General features: G+C 45.1%; 1 protein-coding gene across 1 annotated transcript in view; it reads right to left on the bottom strand.

The window, feature by feature from the left end:
* The window catches only part of NCOA7 (nuclear receptor coactivator 7), a 94,242-nt gene that overhangs the window by 37,448 nt on the left and 40,900 nt on the right, over positions 1-15,894 (bottom strand). The window lies entirely within an intron of this gene.

Below are 15,894 nucleotides of genomic sequence, written 5' to 3' on the forward strand. Positions count from 1 at the left end.
TCTGAGCTAGTCTGGCTACACAAGCAAACATCATCTTCAGCTGTCTAGATCAAAACAAAGATCAGGTTCCCTTTTGGGTCTGAGGCAGAAGAGTAACAAGCACTGAGACTGGTTATTAACAGCTAGTTAGATTTCAAGAAACAATTCTGTATATCCCTAGGGAATGAAATGGACAGGAGTGTAATTATGCCGAGCACCTCTCCAAAGGAGAGGGTGGATCACGTTTCAGTACGTGAAAGGAAAACAGGTTCAAGAGCAAACAACCCCGTTTCTGCTGGCCACATTCTGGGGAAAGGTTTATACAGTTCTTAAACAAAGTGCCCATGGTGCTGCTAGAATGCTTCTGTAAGCAAAGTCCTTGCAGACACAACTGAACAGCTCCTTACACAAGGGGGAAACACACGATGAGAGGGAGCAAAGAACCAACAGCTGTTAGTTGTAGTATTAAAACACACCTTTGCTCTTGGATGTAACTGGTGTTGAGATGCCAATCGCTGCTTCATTTGGGTAAAATTCGCCTAAGTGCCTGGGTCAGGCGTTCCAAAAGCAATTCAGGGGTCTGAAGTAACTCCATCACAGAACCACAAGGTTGGAAGAGACCTTTGAAGATCATCAAGTCCAACCATTCCCATCCTGTGCTAAACCAGATCCCGAAGTACCTCGTCTACCCTTTTTTTGAACACACCCAGGGAAGGTGACTCAGCCCCTCCCTGGGCAGCCTGTTCCAGCCCTGACAACTCTTTCAGTAACAAGTTTTTTTTCTAATATCCAATCTGTCCCTGCCCTGGCACAGCTTCATGCCATTGCCCCTTGTCCCATCTCCTGTCCCCTGGCTGAAGAGACCATCGCCCACCTCTCTACAACCTCCCTTCAGGTAGCTGTAGGTGGTGAGAAGGTCTCCCCTCAGCCTCCTCTTCTCCAGGCTGAACACCCCCAGCTCCCTCAGCTGCTCCTCACAGGATTTGCCCTCCAGCCCCTTCCCCAGCCTGGTTCCCTTCTCTGCACTCGCTCCAGGACCTCAGTGTCCTTCTGATGGTGGGGAGCCCAGAACTGCACCCAGCACTCGAGCTGTGGCCTCACCAATGCCCAGTACAGGGGCACAATCACCTCCCCAGACCTACTGGCCACACTGTTTTTGGTACAAGCCAAGATGCCATTGGCCTTCTTGGCTGCCCGGGCACACTGCTGGCTCATATTCAGCCTGCAATCACCCAACACCCCCAGGTCCTTCTCTGCCTGACAGCTCTCCAGCCAGTCTCCCCCAGCCTGTAGCTGCAGGGGGTTGTTCTGTCCCATGTGCAGCACCCTGCACTTGGCCTTGTTAAACTGCATCCCGTTGGTCTCAGCCCATGGGTCCAGCCTGTTCAGATCCCTCTGAAGAGCCTCCCTACCCTCAGGCAGATCAACACTTCCTCCTAGTTTAGTGTCTTCTGCAAACTTACTGAGGGAGCATCCAATCCCTTCATCCAGGTCATTGATAAAGATGCTGAACAAGACTGGACCCAGGTCTGAGCCCTGGGGGACGCCACTCGTGACCTTCCTGAAGATTTTACACTAGAACATTCTGAAATTCTACTCCTTAATTTATTGCAACTGACAGTTCAAGACACCATACTATAGTACTAGAAAGTGTCAAAACAAATGCAGGTAAAGAGTGCTGTCAAAACCAAAAGGGACTGCTCAGATGCCTCCAATTCCACACAGACTGTGTATCTGTAGACCTCTGACTTGTCCAAGCCTGTATGATGGCAACTGTACTAAGAACTTCACTGCAGAGATAGCCTTATATTCATATGACAAAACAGGCTAGTATTTTTAAATTTGTAGGACGTGTATCATCCCTAAATTGATATTTGTTCAAGGCAGCTATACAAATAAAAGGCAAAAATCAAAGTGGTACAGCAATTGAAAAGCTCAACCAGCTGATTTTCCATACACAGAAGGAGAATACTTGGGAAAACAGGGAAGAAAAAGGAAGTGAACAGTTCTTAAATTAGAGGCCACTGATAGCACATTAAATAACTAAAAGTAACTGTACAACACCTTGAACTCAAAAGCACAGTCAGTAACACTTCCACAGAGGAAAGCATTTACAGGGGGAATGGAACTGCCTCATATGCAAATACTTGAAAGAAAATGAAAGAATCAGGTGTCAAGAATCATTTGATTTGGGTTTAGGGCATGGCAGCAGGAACAAAAGACACACAGCTACTGAACTGACTTCAGTGAAGGTGTAGTTGCCTAGAAAATCAATTCCACAGCTTACTTTCAAGCACAGCTTACCTAAGACAGTAAAGTTCATGTAACATAGTACAGTTATACAAATATAACCATGATTGAAGTTTTGAAAGATTTACCAGGCTAGAGCACAAAGTAGTGTATGGCTTTTGTGCTCTGGATTCCTTCAATTTCACGTTATTCAGCAGTGACAGTGACACCTAATTCTTCTTCAGGGCAGACAGAGGTATGTTGGCATAAGCCAAATTAATAGCTCCTTAGAGGAGAGGAACTCTTCTCCTCTCCTCACATGCTTTTCTGCTTTGGACTCTGACTCTCATCTCATCCCATCCCACACAGAAACTACTCCAATTATTAAAATAAGCAATTATCTCACTTGGGTGGTTTGGGTTTTTTTTCTTGGTTTAGTGACTTGACTCATCTTACCCTGTGGTCAGATAACTGCCAGCACCAGTTCAAAGGGAGGGAAACAAGTGTGGTTCTGAACAGGGGGAGGAAGCTCAAGACCTCCCTGTTCTGCAGCAGCAAGGTGTTAATCCACTTTGTGGCACATCAGGCTCTTCAGAGCACTCAGCTGTACTTTAAACTATTGCCTAAGAAAACAACAGTCACCAGACACAGACATAATCTAAATCTACTCAAATTTCTTTCTACTTTAAGAAAAATTTGAAAAAGAAAATGATTTTAAAATTGGTTTTATGTGTCATTACTCTTAAAGATTGTGTGGGACAACCAGAAAGGTTCAGATGGCATAAAATCAGCAAGTCTGAGCAACAAGTTAGGTGGTTGACAAGAGAGGAGTAAGGAGGAGTAAGGGAAGGCTGCACTCAGTTTTAAAATAAGAGCCCAACCTGTTTAGTCTCTATAAGGAATGGTAAAACAATTACTATCTCTAAAGGACTGTATGAACATAATAATATCAGAGAACAAGATCCAAGACACAAGCAGCTCCTTTAGTACCACGAATAAAGCAGTTATGTGAGCATCATGGAATTAATTACAAGTTACACATCCAAATGGCAGAGGTACTCTTGCTCCTATTACCTTGTCATGCATTTTATGTATGCAGCCTATGCATGGGAGCATGTTGTTCACTCCAGCTATTCACAAGACAGGCCAAAGTCCTCCTTTACATCCACACCACCCTGGATTAACCACTGTCAGCAGTCAAATGCCACATCTTCAGCTAGAGACTTTATCCTCCTTCAGAGCAGAGCTTTATGAAGCACATTTGCCAGCCACAAAAATGACAGCCTGCAAGCAATGGGGATCTACCACTTAAGGGCATATGAAAGAGTTGCCATCCACAAGGCATACAGCTATCAGGGAAGTAACTCTTCAACCTGAGAACTGTAACAGCCAAGGATGCTGCAACAGAAACTCCAGCATGAGCAGCTACCAGCTTGCTGGGTACACAGTAGGAACCCCAAAACTGATTATAACCTCCAGAAATGTTTGGCAACATCACAGCCTGGCTCCCCACTAGCATAGTTAGCATTCTATAAATACAGTGTTAAGTTAACCTTCCATGGGAATACCAACTGGCACAGGACAATTCCTAGACTCATCATCCAGAAACCTCCTCCCCACATGGTTTTCAGCTTTACTCATAACAGGAACGGGCAGAGTCGAGATTAAAAGCTGTTCATACCATCTATCATCACTTCTTCCAGTTTCTAGATCAAGACCATACAATCTATCCCCAAGGCTTCTGTGTCTGACAGTCTCCCTCAAATCCCCTGCTCTCCTTGTGTATGTGCCCAGGAAGAAAGGCTCTCTTGGGTGCCAGGTGAAGCTGTAAGACACAAGGAATTTGTGCTTTGCCAGGTACCAGTCAGTGGTGTCCCAGCTGCCTCGGTGCTGAAACAGTAACCTGCACTTCACTGAGAAGCCGCCTACACCCTAAAAAAAAGAACAAGGTCAATTACATGCTACAAAACAGAATTATTTCCCCTTGTTTTCTTCAAAATCAAGGGAAGTCCCCTTCATTTTCAGTTTGACAAAGACAGCAATAGAGTATCTTAAGTGCTGCCTTGGACAGCATTTCTCCCCATCACTCAATGCCTGTGAAAGAGCTTTTCTGGCTGAGGCAGTTACCAGCAGATGAATACCACATGCAGGTATCTGTGCTACCAACTGAAACTAGATCAAACCACAGAGCATACCTAACTGTGTCAGTCCTCCAACACACTGCAGAAATACGCTGTGCTACTGGGGACTGCAAGAAGACAGCCACACACATCCTTAGATGAGATAAAGTTGTTATTTTCTGTGACTTCCTTGGACAAGCTGTTCAGGCACTTGGGTTTGTGGTGGTGCATCATTCCCTGGGCCACTCTGTGACCCCTTCAGTAGGTTCTTGTCTCGGTTATAAGTGCAGTGATTTGGGACAATCAGGCACTCCCTAACCATACCTGAGACTCCTGCTGCCTGGACTGTAGCCTGATCTGGAAGGTACTAGAATTACCTGATAAAAATAAAGGCCCTAATAAAACATTGAGCAAAGCCAATCATCTCACAATGCTTTAAAAAGTGACCCTACGTGAGACCCTTTGAGCATTTTGGGATTGCAGCTGTGAGCCAGTAACTCCCCCTGAGCTGGGACACCTCTCTGGGGAGATTTCATGAGGATTCAAAGATCTACTGGCATATGCTGATAAATGAAAGAGCAATTAATTCACTACATTTCACAAAGACACAAAAGTTATCAGAGGTTAACCTCTCTATCTGTATTTGTGTTCCTGTGCCTGGCTTGATTTAGAAAACTGTTGTAAGTCTTGTGTGAACCTTCCCATTTTCACATCTCCAACTCACAGAATTTTGGATATAACAAATTGTGTGAAATTTTTTTTAATTGGCTGATAGCTGAGTGTCAATGAGTATCATACCATCTAATTCTGTGATTTTACCATAATAAATCTTAAGTTGCTGCTACCACAAAATTGTATAGAATCATTTTGCAGCCGATTACAGGATCCTAAATCGCTGTTTGTGCCAGGTATCCAGCTTTGTGGCCAGGAACCCAATTCTTACACAAACCCTATATCTTGTTTTCAGTTACTTAAGAAAATCCAGGTACAGAAAGGAAAGATTTCTGCCTCTTCCAGGCCTCTGCTGGATGGAATTAATTCAGATTAAGTTAAGAACAAAATGGCAGGAATGAATAAAAAGCAAAGACTTCTATCAGGAAACTCAGAGTCCCCAAAAAACCCACCAGATGTGCTCTTTGGACTAAGCAACACTTACTAATCAACCCTTTTACACCTCTAACGTTCATTTCTTCAATGTATTAACCTTGACAGTGACAAAGGCTTAATGCACGTGACTCTGTACAGCTCCCCCTGGAAACAGACCCAACACCAGTCCATCTGGAGCAGTACTGGATTTGGACACTGCTCCACGAGTCCTTTATACCCATCTAAAACGAAGCTGCTGCCCACCCTCTTCCTCCAACATGTTCCTGCCACTAGACACCAGCCTAGGCAGACCAACCTCTGACTCTCCAAGTTGGTGATGGCTGAAAGCTGCGACTGGGACCATCCAGCTGCACTCAGGAGGATGACAGGCAGTACACACTTTTAGCAGCCATGTGGACACCTTAGATTGGGTTAAGGTGTTTATGAGATCACATCCTGAGAGGGATATGGTGACAGTCACAGTTAGTTCCAGGTTTATTATACAAAGGTAAAAAGGGTTGGTGATAACTCCAAGCAATGAGGGAATGAAGGAAAAAGGTCAGTGACTTTTTACTCACTTTTAACATAGGTAGTCTGAAGAGCATTTTGCAGACATGTGGAAGAGAAACTGTCCACTGGTGTTTCTGTGGTCTGACAGGCAGCACTGCTGTGAACCCCGTTCAGGTAAGTGTCAGTACCCAAATGCATCTATTGTGACACTGCTACCCTAACATTTCTGAACAGCCACTACACCAGGGTCTCAAATGCCTCTCAACAGAGCAGAGGGAACCTACACGTGAGCATCACAAAAGAAGACACAAACACTTCAGAAAACTGTTTAACACTACACATGCTGTTTTCCTTCCTGTATTTTACTTCTTGAGCACCCAGCAGCTTGCCTGGGAAGGCTATGCCATGTAAGCAGACCAGTACAACACCTCTTCAAAACACATGCCTTGTCTACCAGGTGGTGATTACATGGTCACATGTCAGAAATACAGACACAAGTGTGAAGATTCTAAAGATGCAGGGCATGTGCCCTATTTTCACGTAGAGGGATGGTGTCAGCATCTGATGTGCTGCTGACTGCCAGCACCTCATCACGCAGATCCTCAGGAGCTGCAGAAAAGGGCAACTGAGTTTACACACAGTACTGATCCCGAGCAGGACCTGACAAGCTGCACCACAGGCACCAGGGCAGACTGGTGAGACATGAGGAAACGTAACTGGGGAAAGCTGGGAGTGAAAGAGGTGGCTTAACTTTGTGTTATTTAAATGCAGGAGAAAAGTTCTGCTTTTTAGAGCGTTTAAGTCAACTTCCAATAGTGTGTTTTAAGCACAATATGGGGTGTTGTTGATGAACAGAAATGAAAAGCCTGCCTTGAGGATATGAGGCTTGAGTTACGTAGGCTCCCTGAGAATGACTCCCTCATGCCTCTGCTTGGAGACTAAAAGATGTGCAATACAGTTTCAAATGCACCCTCTCGTGTTCCTTACGTATTTGGCTTGTGAATATTCCTGCCTTGAAGAGCTAAAAGTCTTACAGATGTAAACCTCATGTCTGAATCTACAAAGAGAATATTATGGACCTTCCCTACAGGCAGATATCCCCAGAGAGCTACTGGGAGTCACTGGGCAGAGGAGAGAAACTACAGCACTGATACTGCGGCAGAGGACTGGAATTCTATGTGGGAGAAGAGGCAGAGGGTCCAGTCTGCCTGGTCACCAGCCCTCCCAGGAAACACTGCAGAGAAAAACCTGTAGGAGTCCAGACCTCTCTCCCAGGACAAGGTACACTACCAAAATCACCTCCAAAGAGCACAGAACCCCACAGGCACTCACAGGACCTTCAGAGGCCACCCACAAGTGCAAGACCCAACAGACAGCTGGCACAACCTGCCTCAGTTCAGACTACCCCAAACATGATGAGCCAGCGGACCCTGGAAGTGAAGGACTCTCTAACCACACAGACCTCTTTCCCTTCATTTTTCCTACTGGAAACAGGACAATTCTCTTCATTAATTCTCCAGACAGACTTCCCTTTTCTCTCCTGCACATAAACACCTGCCCAAGCCCTGCTATGTGATCAAGCTTCCCTCCCTTCCTCCAGGAGCCACTTTTCAGAGATATTAAGTGCATCTGTATTTAAATATAATTAAGAATATAAGTGCTCACTCTTCCCAGGACCTGAATTGGTCAAGGGAAACAGACAGCCCTTGGAAACACTACTGTTTGTTTCAGCAGTGAGATCAGTCTCAGCAGATCGTACACTAGTTGTGTCATTCCCTAGCCTGACCTTGGCAGAACAGATCACAAGATGTCACTGTCTTAAAGCTTACCTTGAGCAACTGCTACTGTAGAATACAGCTTTTAAAAAAATATCAAATCCTTATGTTTTTTCCCACCCAGGGACAGAAATTCCACCGTAACCAGTTTTAATTTTCTCCCCTCAACAATTATTTCCACTGTTAAAGATATCCCTGATTTCTAACCTCCACTTGTTTCCCTCCATCTTTTCACCTGCTCACCCTGCCAAAACTCTTTGCTGCAGTATTTCAGTTACTTACAGAAGTAATTTAGGACAAGGCTGGGATTTTTAACCCTCAAGAGTACCTGAAGGAGACTCCTACAACTCCCTCTTGACCCCAAACATTTGCTTCCTCCCTAAGCTGTGCTAAACAGAGTCCACAGTGAATCAAGTCAGAGAATCTGAGTTAAGAGCAAAAACATTCCCTGTCCCAGCATCCTGGGTCCTGGAGGTTCTGAGAAGGGTAACAAGGACAAATAAAGCCATGAAACAACTTACATGTAAGGAATGTCAAATTTCTTCAGACTGGAAAGGAAATGATGGAAGAGGGATATTTTATAAAGCAAACATTGCACAACAAGAAGCCATAGGTGGCTTGGAGACGGTCAGCAGGCGTTGATCGTTCAGTTTCTTCTACAAAAACCAGTGGCCACCACAGAACAGGCAGCAGGAGCAAGACTGCTCTTCATGCAAGAAGCAGCAAAGCTGTCCACACCTTACAAAAAGATACTGTAGAAACTTGTACAGGCCCAGGGAGAGACAAGGGCAGTAAGCATATGGGAGAACAATCCCTAAATGAGCAAACTACAAGCAGCTTAGAAGATCCCCAACAGCTGGAAATCAGAGGACTGGAGAACATTAGTGCAGATATTCTTACAGAATTAACTGTGCTCCTAATCTTCCCCAGTCATGCAGGTGTGACCTTTCTGGGAGGACAAACACTGCACTGAACAGGCTCTGGTCTGAAACAGCACGGCCATTCCTGTGGCCCCTCTAGGACATCTTCACCCTAGAATCAGGGACATCAGGCTGGGACAGAGGGGCTCAGCAGCAGTCACACCATTACACTCCTACATCAAACTACCCATAGCATCTTTTTTTTCTCTCCAAAAATAACATTCTGCAAGTTTACTCTCAGGTAACACGCACATGAAGTGCCCCCCATGTATTATTTCAGCTAACAGGCCTCTCATGCTGGAAATCTTTGCTCTACAGTGTAACACGTCATTTGCCCACGCTCAAATTACAGATCAATTCATAGAACTCAGCACAGGTAACTTGTGCCACTGACAATTCTTACAGCTCTGTACAAGTGAGAGAGCTATTCCCTGCTCCTCACACCCACCCCCCACCCCAATAAAGCAGGGTGATAGGACAGGTGATAGAACAAGTGGTAGGACAAGGGGAAAGTACACGAAGCTCTTCCAGGGCAGGTTCGGATTAAATGTTAGGAAAAAATGTTTCACTGGAAGAGTTGTCAGGGCCTGGAACAGGCTGCCCAGGGTAGATGAGGTACTTAGGGGTATGGTTTAGCATAGGACAGGAATGGTTGGACTCAATCTTAAAGGTCCTTTCCAACCCAGTGATTCTGGGAAAAGTGTTAAAGCACACAGAGCAAGCAGCTGGTCCCTTCCGAGTCATCCCACTGGAGGGAGGTAGTGCCCAAATTCAAAACTCAGTATGTTCCAGAATAAGAACTCAAGGGCCTCACACAGAATACTAGTATGCAGCCTCAGCAACATCATTCTTACACAGCCTCAGTTGACAATTTGAAAAGCAAAGGGAGTTTTGCATCAACCCTTTTCAAAGGCTTACTGAAGAAAAACCACATCAGTGATCCAGAAGGCTCATCAATACAGGACTTCCACAAGAAAAGCAGCTCTACCAGTTAAAAAAAGAAATTACATCTATTAAGCTAATGCTTACCTCAATTTGAGTGGAGAGAATCACACCAGAGGATACTAACAAATCCCATCTCCTTCTCCATCCCCTCCTCCTCCCTGCTGCCCATGTGCACACCATCACACTACTGAAAATTCAACCACTAGCATCACACAATGAGCTAAAATTAGTTTTTCTTTGGTTCTTAAAAGAAATTTCTTAACACTATATTCTTGTGTTTCTGGACACAGTTCTCCTGTCCTTTACTTTCCTGTTTCAATTCCCTTGCTTCCCACTTGAAATGCACATTAGTTTACTCTCAACAGCCAAGGTTATAATTTGGTTTTATATCACAGAATTGTAGGGGTTGGAAGTGACTTCAAGAGATCATCAAGTCTATATCCACCCAGTTTCACTTCCATCTAACAGCAGACTTACAACCAGCTCAGTCTTCTGTTTTAAATACAGGTTTTGAGACAACTTGTCACGCATTGACAGCCAATACCTCAGGATTACACACTAAACACTAAGTTTCACTTGTGTCTTTTACTTAATTTTACAACCAATGGGAGCTTATCCATCAAGATGAGAACTAGAAGACGATCCATGGGGGGGGGCTCAAGCAGAGTTAAGTTGTTTCCATCCAAATTTTCACAAGCTGAGTGCTACCAGCACTATTTCTGGCACTTACTTCTCAGATCACATTCTCCTGCCTGCGGACAAGACGTCCCTTTGGTGTGCAGCACCCTGCAGTAAACACCAATTAACAACCCAGCCTGAATATAACCTGGTGGCCTGAACACCTACCCCTTGGGACTCAGGATCATTTGTTCTTATTCCAAAACAAGTGATCTGAAACTGGCTGCCTTTCAGTCATTTGTCTGCCTCATTCTTTCCACACTGTTTCAGCAGCAGATGCTGCTATACCAACTGCCTGAAGCTTCCCAACCAGCCCACTACATCCAGTTTACACTCATGTGTAAGTTACTCCAAACTCTTTGTTATTCTCTATAAGCAGTTACAACCAAATAAACTTCTTGACTCCAAAAGAAACAATCTCCCTTTTTGCCCCTCCTTATATCTACTCTCATTTTTGCTGCCAGAAGCCAACTTGAAACACAAGGGCTAAAGCAAGGTCTCAAAACTTGGGAAAATTCACATCCTGCTTTTCTTACTACTGTATGAAGCAACTGAGTAGCCCAGCTTCTAAATCACTTGGATTACTTAGAATACAAAGCACTTTGCTACAGAATTAGGGCTGACCAAATCAAGCCCCCAGAGATTAGGGCTGATTACAGTCAGCTAATTACCAGCAAGAACTTATGTTGATTTTCTTGGGTTTTTTTAAAATGCACTCTACCTTTTTATGACTAGCACCTTAAATCCTCAACTGCACCCAACAGCTGAATAACTGTACCAGGCATTACAAACCTGGGACTCATTAGCAGAAGGCAGTTTCAATTTTCAACTCAATATATACTGAGAAGTCCACTTCAGATTAACCCCATTTAGCAAATAGCCCATTAGAAACTTTTATGCAAAGACACTGAAGGGCCCCACCTCTTCATTAAATCCTAATTCTCCACAGGCTTTCTCTGCACTGCAAGCAACTTCCATCTTCAAGACAGAGTAAGTACTGCTGACATCACAGGAGCTGCCTCTGCTGGTTCTGTGCCAGTCAGGGCACATCTCACCACGTTATGAATGATGAAAATCCCTGTGCCTTCTTGGATTTATTTACTAACATTTGTTCTTGGCCAGTACCCAGAACACTCAAAGGCTTGGTAACTGCATGTGTGCCACACAGCTCCATATCATTCCCTGCCTAAGTGATGGCAGGGAGGACGAGTCAGAGGCATCAGTTTTCCAGCTCTGGGGAGGTGCTCTGGTACCTCCTGTTCAACATACAACCTCATTAAATGTTCAACACCTCATCTCATTAAATGGGGACATCACATTTTCCCCTCTCATAGCATGTAGGGACTCCTGCTTGTTTTGGACAGAACTCAGACCTACAGTAAGAGGATGTTTTGTTAGTCTCACCTCCCACTCTTGCTGCAGAAATCACACCCCACACAGTGAATGAGGAAGGATGGCTTCACCATTAGAGAGCAGAGCAGTAAGGGAGTCAGCTAGATTTAATTTTGCTGATAAAAGTAACTGTGTGACATGGGGCAAGTCACCTAAACCAAACTTTTCTTTGTCATGCATTCTTTAATGGAAACCTGTTTCTCACATAAGCTGACCTCTTATGTTTTTAAAGGAAAATCAGTGGCATCCAGGAATATTCTACACATCTGTTAGAAAGACACATTATACTGTGCTGGAATAAACACATGGATGAAATTCAGAGCCTTATGCTCAGCCCTAACTTACAGCACCCTTACACTGCCTTCTGAAGTGTGTCACATTTTTTCCTTTTCAGTTTCTTTGGTGGCAAAACACAATTGATCATCTTTACCCATTTCAGCAAATTCTGGCTTCCTGATCTTGCAAGAGTCCACCTAACAGATCTATCCCAGGGATGTGCATCAGAGCCAATAAAGTGGTGTTTCCAGGCTGCTTCAGTTTTACTGCTGGGTTCCTACAACTTGCCTTGTGTTTGCAAAAGTGTTTTAGAGCCTGTGACATGTGGCAGAAAAAGCAAAACAATGAGGAAAAAGATTAATTACATTGAAACTTAGCAAGTGTTCCCAACAAAATCCAGGTTTCCAACAGAAAGTGTATCTGAACCAAGCAGCACAAGTAGGTCAAGGAGGTTATCTGAAGAAGGGGAGAGCATCCTGGGCACTGGCTACAGCAGCCAGGGTGCCTACGCAATCATTGTGCTGTGCCAGACAGACAACCTTGGAACTCTGAAAGCAGATTACTGCAGCAACCACAGGAGAAAGGGTAAGACATAGTTAAGAAGCTTATTACCACATGAGCCAAGAGATAAGCCAAAAACACAAAGAAAGGAGGTGTTATTTCCATTAGTCCTCAGAAAAGAGCAACAAGAAATATCAGCACCTGTGGTATTTTAAAGGAAGAAAAACAAGGGCTCTATCTGAAAAGCAACGTCTTCAAGTGCTACTCTGGGAGACCAAATGCCACACATTATTCTAGAATGACAGAGCCACTGAAGAATAATACAAGTGCTCAGAGAAAAGGAAAAGATGAGGCTACACTGGATCAACTCTCTGGCAGTGAGACCTGTGCCTCAAGAGAAACGATCCGTACCCCACATTCCGTGAGCTATTTCTCACGGTGCCACTACAGAGCCAGCAGATAGGCTGCACAGAACACCCTGGCTGGGGAGAGGGATGCTGAAGGATCCTTTTCTAGAGGATGCCCGAGTCTCAACTCCTCCTCCCGGGCTCGGCGATGCCACCCGCCGGCTGCAGGCATTAATGCAGCACCTGGGTACCCGGCAAGGAGCATCTCTCTCCACCGCCGGGACAGACAAGCCTTCCAACGCCCCTCTCACCTCACAAAGCGTGTGGCAGGGGGCACCAGCACCTCCAGCTCCCCGTGGCCTTCAGACACCCCCTTACAGTCTTTCCACCGGAGAGGAGTGATGTACTGAGGCAACAGAACCCTTCTGACAGCACCAGCCCTTGCATGGATCTATTAAAAGGCCTGACATTCAAAATGAAAGACGAAGGATGTCACCGTCAGCACCTGCAAATTTATAGAGGGAAATGCATTCGCCAACTTCTGATGCAGGGCCGTGGTGTGCAAGGAACAAATCACAGCGAGATGTGATGTTCCTTCCCTGATCCTTGAGAGTAATAAAGGAGGATTTACAGTCCTGTCAAATACAAAAGGGAGGTTGTTCAGAGGTCAGGGTCTTCGTTCTGTTAAGATCGACAGACACGACCCTTCCAGGCTCAAAGCATCTCAGGACAAGACCTCCATCAAGCCATAAAATAAAGTGTTTATGCATCATTCAACAAAAAGCAAGTGTAGAGTCTTGTACCTGCGAAGGAATATCTGCTGGAATCAGTACAGGCTGGGGGATGACCTGCTGGAGAGGAGCTCTGTGGAGAAGGACCTGGGGGTCCTGGTTGATGACAGGGTGGCCGTGAGCCAGCAGTGTGCCCTGGGGGCTGAGAGAGACAATGGGATCCTGGGGGGCATCAGGAGGAGTGTGGGCAGCAGGTCATAGGAGGGGATCCTCTCCCTTTGCTCTGCCCTGGTCAGGCCCCACCTGGAGTGTTGTGTCCAGTTCTGGGCTCCCTGGGATAAAAAGGACAGGGATCACCTGGAGAGAGTCCAGAGAAGGGCTACAAAGATGCTGAAGGGCCTGGAGCATCTCCCCTGTGAGGAAAGGCTGAGTGAGCTGGGACTGTTCAGCCTGGAGAAAAGAACACTAAAGGGGGACCTTATTAATGTTTACAAATATATTAAGTATGGGATGCAGGGGGAATTGGCCAGCCCCTTTTCAGTGTCTGTGGGGACAGGACAAGGGGCAATGGCTGCAAGTTGGAGCACAGGGAGTTCCACACCAACATGGGGAAGAACTTTTCCCCAGTGAGGGTGAGGGAGCCCTGGGACAGGCTGCCCAGGGGGTGTGGAGTCTCCATCTCTGGAGAGATTCCAGCCCCGTCTGGACGCCGCCCTGTGCAATATGAGCTGGGGAGCTGCTTTGGCAGGGGGGTTGGACCCCATGAGCTCTCGAGGTCCCTTCCAACCCCTGTGATTCTGTGATCATCGTATCAATGCAGATGAGAACATGCAAGGCTGCTGCAAGAGCTAATGAATTTTTCTTTTGACTAAGAAAACTAAGAATTTTGGCAAAGTGCAGAAAGCATTCAGGAAAAGAACTAGGAATTCCTGCATCAGTTTTTTTCTTAAAGCTCTAGACACTAAGACACAGCTGTGTGATTGGGAAGAAATGACCAAGCAAAGCATCCAAGCCCTTGTACAAATGCACCTAGAAAAATGTTAACCATAAGTAAGAGACAGTATTTAGTCAAAGCACCTCAGAAATGTCAGCAAAGAAATGTTAGAGGAAGGGGAAAAAAAAAAAAATCACATGGAAGAAAAACAATTAGGTACATGCATTCATAATATTAGGTAATGAAGACAGATATATATCCACAGACAAACCCTCTCAGCCAGTTGCATAACAAAACATATAAACAATTAAAAACCAAGTCTTTACAAATTGGGCAGGTTCCTTCCCACCACTGCAGCAAACACATCTGCCAGCAGACTGCAGCTCATCAGCCAGACAAATGGCCTTGTCCTCTGCTGCATGTGGGTGAAGGCTAACTACCTAAACAAGTGCACTTCTTGGACTGCTGCTGCAGGTACTGAGAGGGCTCTAAAATTCCTCAGCATGTTAGCCAAAGCAGCAGCTTTCAGGAGAGCAGCAGCGACAAATGGCCAAGCTATAGCTGCAGTGGACAAAGGCAGGCATAAGGCATGCTAATTAGTACTAAGGCAATTTATGATTCCACTGAGGTTACCCAATTTTAAGAGCTGCACAGGGAACATGGAGATATTGCACTTGTTGCACAATCAACTGTTTTCCATCTCGTTAAACTTTCACTTCCACAATCTGGGTAAAAGTCTTTATTTAGGAACAACGAAAAGCGGGTGTGCAAACAGGAAAGGGGCTTCTCTCTCTCTCTCTCTGGATCCTGTCAGTTGGGTCTGTGCTCAGCTCAGCAGCAACGTTCAATTACTGTATTTCTCAGCAGAAATTCTGTTCATCTGCAGAACCCAGAGGCTTCCCACACTGACAGGCAGCAGCGTTTCAAATCACCCCTCCAACAACGCTGGGCCACGTGAAAAACGGGAACGCTCACGGAGCAGACATTGGTGAACCCTCAGTCGTACTGACTGTTGGATCCCAAGCCAAAGATGACCTGGAGAGCTCCACCTTCTCCCTTGCCAACCCTGCCACACTCTTCAGAGAGAAGGAGAAGTGCCACATCGTCCCCTCCTCCCACACGCTGCCACCACACATGCCAACCATTGCAGGGCTCTTCACAGAACTACTGAAACACTACTGAAACACCTCATGAAACCCCAGATGTCTCTAGGTACAAACCAACAATAAATCACTGCTTTCAGCAAAAGCACTTCACTAGGAATGCAACAAAAGCTTCAATTTTGGTATTTTTGGGGTTTTTTTTCTTTTTTTTTTAAACTTACCATAGTACCATTATTAACATTAAATATTCATAGGTTCATTCATTAACAATTCTCCAGTTTTCCTTCTTAAGACTTTATTCCAAGAACACTGTGATCATAACTTCACAAAGAAAAGTTTTTTTTTTCAACATTATTGGTATCAGATTT

The sequence above is a fragment of the Gallinula chloropus genome (genome assembly GCF_964237585.1).
Source record: "Gallinula chloropus genome assembly, chromosome: 3".
Taxonomy (NCBI): domain Eukaryota; kingdom Metazoa; phylum Chordata; class Aves; order Gruiformes; family Rallidae; genus Gallinula; species Gallinula chloropus.